The sequence below is a fragment of the Pistacia vera genome, unplaced genomic scaffold, assembly GCF_008641045.1.
Source record: "Pistacia vera cultivar Batoury unplaced genomic scaffold, PisVer_v2 Contig464, whole genome shotgun sequence".
Taxonomy (NCBI): domain Eukaryota; kingdom Viridiplantae; phylum Streptophyta; class Magnoliopsida; order Sapindales; family Anacardiaceae; genus Pistacia; species Pistacia vera.
The window spans coordinates 534,024-539,172 of NW_022196295.1; the positions used below are offsets into that span (position 1 = coordinate 534,024).

Below are 5,149 nucleotides of genomic sequence, written 5' to 3' on the forward strand. Positions count from 1 at the left end.
GTAAAGAAGTGCATAAGAAGAAAAAATAAAGGAAAATAAGAAAGCAATGAATTTAGTACTTATAGATCTTGATCAAACTCTTTCAATTGATAAATTTCGTCTCCAATTTGAAAATAGAATTAGGGTTTATTGAATTAGGGATTATAATCAAAAGAAAAATAAAATTTTTAGATAGGCTAACTCTTCATGTCTTGATTAGTAATATTAATAGAGATAAAATGTAATTAGAAAAATAATGATAATAGGTTTAAAGAGATGACCCTAATGTATGATATTATATTAGAAATATGCTTCAAACTTTTTTTATTAAACTAGAATACAATATTATTTAGGCATGAAATGAAATGATATATAATTATAAAATACTCTCAGATTAAGAGAATACCAATTCTCAAGTATTTCAGATGAAGGAAAGAATTTGCATTCCTTGATAATGTTAAAAAATAAAACTGTAAATGCATTTGCTACAACAAAAGACCCACACCAAATAAAGAATATACTTTAAGCTCTATCTTGGACCAGAAACTCTTGTGATGACAAATAAGATAAGAAATTGTATGAAGCGCTGTTAGTGTTAGCAGAGCTATTTGTACCGTTTGCTTCCGAGTACAATATAAACTCATTCTGCTCGTTGGAATTTCCGATTGTTGATGGCTCTGTGAATCTCTGCCCATAAAACCGTTAAAAAGCGCAAGGACTCGATATTTGGTTCACCCAAAGGCATTCCACTCAACATGCTAACAACATTTGACATACTGGCCTCAGCATTGGCTCTCCTGCACACATAACAACGCCACCCGTACTAGCTCTCGACCTCTCTCTTCTCACTTGCCCTCTAGCCTTGGGGCTTGCCAGCTCCAAATACCTTCTCTGTTCGTGCATTTCCAGGGCAAGCAGAGGGAAATACACAGACCATGAATCAAAGTGAAGACCTGGTAGTTGCGTCCCTCCATCTTTTTCTGTGCTGCTGCGGTGTGTCTGCAATGAGCAATTCTTCTTCCCCTCACAATCAAGTAATAACCTTCCATAACTATACACATCTGTTTTGTCGGTAATTGCAGTGTTAGTTAGCCATTCCGGTGCAAGATATCCCGGGTACCCTCATGTGGTAAATAGACTGGACTGTTCTGGGCCTAGCAGCTTCGATAGACCAAAATCCGAGATTTTCACTTGAAAATTTTCATGCAAGAGAATGTTCTCCGGCTGACATCACAATGGAATAATTTTGTGCTGGCAGCCACTATGCAAGTAAGCAAGCCCTTGCAGTTCCAAGAGCGATTTCAAATCTCTCGTGCCATCCTAAAACAGGTCCATTCCAAACAATGCTTGTCCAGAGAACCTTTGTTCATGTATTCATAACCAAAAACCTTTGTCTCCTTGCGCACAAAAATCCTTTCAGTCGAACAAGATTGATATGATGAATGTTTCCGATGATTGCAATCTCAGTACAGAATTCCTTTTCCCTGTACTCCCATACTAAGTATTTTCTTCACAGCCACAACAGTTTGTCATGTAAACTTCCTTTATAGACAGTACCAAATCCACCACTGCCAATTTGGGTCTAAAGCTATCAGTAGCAATTGCAAGCTCCTCATAATCAAACCTTACGGGTAATCCCGGATACTAATCACTCAAGCTCTTCAAAAGATGAATTTCTGCTGCCTAACTTCACTACTTCACCTCTAGATTGCTTTTATTTTTCCTCCACAATAAATCCTATAACTAATAAATTACGAAAAAACCCAGATGTAGGCAATAGAACCAGACCTGCAATTGGAAATTTACCCGCTTGATCGTTAGCATTGTGTTCGTGTTTGCGTCCGGGGAAGATGAGACTCTGGTCTTTATGAATCCGAAGATCCCCGTCCTTATCAGAAGAGGCGGACATGATGGAACCGAGATGATTTTCAATAAGATAACAAGAACCAGATGCTTCTTCATGGAAGAAGGCCAAGCAAGAGCAATTTCCGGAGCACAAATCTTGACATTCTGATGAACGATACCATGTTTCACAGGTTGAACAAAGTCATAGTGAAATAGTCCATTCCATTGCCAATTCAAATAGGTGATGAAGAATTCAATTCACCTCTATTAGTACAAGCACTCGGCAATGAAAGAGAAGCATTCACTGGAACACAATCGCCATTGGATTAGGGTGAAAACCTGATGGACAAGAACAACTATACTTGAACACAATCCAATTTTGTTACAATAAAAGGAATTCTACATTCATCAACAGGAATAGCCAATTCTTCCACCCAGCTATCACTCACAAATTTACTAACAACTAACCTCCCGTTAGTCCCCAATTTAGCAATTCTAAAACAGAAGAAGAACCCAATTCACCTGAATCACCACCGTTGATCCATCACTTGCAAACAAATACACACCCAGTCCATTCATTGACAAACAGACACCGGAGAATTGGAGTTAAAAGCTGAAGTATACATGGACAACTTCCAATAATTACACCATTCCATTGCTGACCGCGTCACCGTCAGTAACAACCAATCTGTAATCACCAACCGACAAGTCATTTCCGGAAACGGCACCGTTCAATGATTCACCGAGATATAAGCGTTGTCCAATGACAAGGGTATCCGTTGGAGACGAAACTCTCCCAAAGAGAAACGTTTTGGGCATCAAGAAGAACAAGATTTCCAAATCTTGAAGCTGCGTGACCGAAACTGGAGAGTAAGTTAGGGTGGACCACACAAGGCGGCCATCAGTCGGTGATGGAGAGAACCGTTGAGGGACAGAGTGAACTTGGAAATCGGAAATGGGTTTGTTTGGATTTGCAGTCCAGATGATTAGATTGGAAGGAGAGTGGATGATGGAAAATAGTAATGAGAGAGTGTCTGAGTTGGGGTGTGAAAAGGAGAGCTTGAAGGTTTGTTTGTTTAAGAGATGCAAGAAAGCGCCAGAGTTATCGATGATTGGAGAGAAGAGGCGGTGAAATTTGGGGATGGAGTGGTGAGAATAGGCGCTGAAGAGGTAAGTGGGAAGAAGAATGGCGTATGAAAAGAGGAAGATGAAGAACGAAGAGGAGCCCATGAGAGGAAGAGAAAAGGATTGGTAATAATGTTTGTTAAGAAGGAATGTGTGTTCATAATTTGGTTTGGGGTAGTGGTTGGGTGTTTCTTGTTCTCAGTGATGAAGATAGCGTTGACTTAGGAAACAACATGTCTCAGACTCAGCCCAGTAGGGAGGGAAGGGTGGGGGTGGGGCCAGAAAGGGAGAGATGAGCTGGGATCCTGGGATTCGCACAAAATAATCCTACAGACAAAAATTTAGACTAGTTGCTCCATGTTTGGACTTTGGATGCATGATGTCACGTTCAATTTAAAATGCTTTGATTATTACTATCAATCTCCTTCTTCTCTTTTTTAGCTTGTTCACTTTCCTTTATAGGATATTGCTACTATTTTTGCTTAATCATTCACATAACACGATATGCCTTTTTTTGTTGACATGCTTCGAATTTTACAAAAGAGTAACCGCCATGTTCCCATCCAAAGATTAGAGAAAATCCAAGTTCCCATGATTTCATTTATTCCAGAATCTATTATTAAATTAACATTGTTAATGATTTTTGGGTTCTAAACAATATGGAGAATATTGTTACCAAGCTGCCCTTACCAATGAATTACTTTAACCCAAATAGATTTGGATTTTTTGACAATTGCAAGGGAGAGGAAAATCGGGAGAAAAATGTTCAGATCTGGCCAAATGGAGGCGAATGAGATTGGGGATGGATGGGTTTTGTTGGGGATCAGTGGGCGAAGGCGTGTGGTGGCAATAATGTCAAACGGCATCGAAATCCAACCAAATTTGGATTTTTTGATAACCGCAAGGGAGTGGAGTGATGAGGGGTGATTGTAAGAGAATTTGAGATATAAAGGGTTATTTTGAATTTTATTTTTATTTAAGATTTAATGTAATTCAAATGACCATTTCACCCTTTCACCTTTACCATTCACTATTACCTAAATGTTTTCTGTTAATTAAGGGTGAAAATATGGAATAAATAAAACATGGGTGAACTTTGAATTTCTCTAATCTTTGGGGGGGAACACATTTACTGTTACAAAAGATGAATACTGGGGTGACTGGTGACTATTTAAAATCTTGAATGTGTCTAGAACACTGCCAAAAATTCAAAAGTCTATACTACTAGTGTTGCAAAAATATTTAATGGTAAATTGAATTATATTATCTAACTTAAATTAGTATGAATTATGTAATAAGTGTTATAAAGTTTTAAGGCTAACATTAATAAATAGACCTAACGGCTATTATATAGTAAAGTGAAAGGGAAGCTCTAGAAGGGCAATTAAATTGAGGTAGGTAGTAAGTATGGTTGTAGTCAAGCCAATAAAATTTCCATTTATGGGAAGCTGATATTTAATTTATGAGATACGCAATTTAAGAGAGTGCGTTGTTTCAAATCCGAATAGTAGGTTGAAAGTTTATCAAGTAATAAATTTCCTCACATTCTTATACCTCCAACCTTCTACAAATACTCAAACTAAGGATGCCAAAAGCTTGGATCTCTACCAAACCACCCCCTCCCCTAATACTCTTTCTACTTCGTTATATAAAGAAGGCTAAAGGAATTGGATGATTACACTAATTCACATTTGAAAAAGTCTCTCATTTGAGCATTCCAAATTGATGCTGACCACATCCTATTTAGCCTCCCATATTGTTTCTAATCTTGCTTAGCCATAGGAATCCTTTTATTTTGCTATTGTGATAGCCGAGCATTTCATTCTCAAGCAAAGTAGGAGGTCAACGTGGTCTCAGAACAAGATTGTAAATTTTGTGTGGTGCGAATTTTGGCATCAACAACACATTACATAATTTTTTTTTTTTTTTTATTAATGCTATAAAATATCATGTTCGTAATTTTCTTTAGTATAAAATGCATGAATTCTTCAAATTTGTTTTATTCTAGTAACCATTGCCATATCAATATTAGTTTGAGGTAGAATAACAAATAAAAAATAATAAAGAAAGAAAATGAAAACTAAATTATAAATACATATAGATGGATTTATTTAAACTCCTTTAACCGGATTTTATACCAAATTAAAATATTATTTTTTTTAAAAGAGAGAGAGAGAGATTGATAATAGTTTAATGAAAT

At 36.9% G+C, this 5,149-nt stretch overlaps 1 pseudogene; it reads right to left on the minus strand.

Moving 5' to 3' along the window:
- Positions 1–508: 508 nt before the first annotated feature.
- Positions 509–2,643, minus strand: LOC116145646 (annotated as a pseudogene).
- Positions 2,644–5,149: the final 2,506 nt, after the last annotated feature.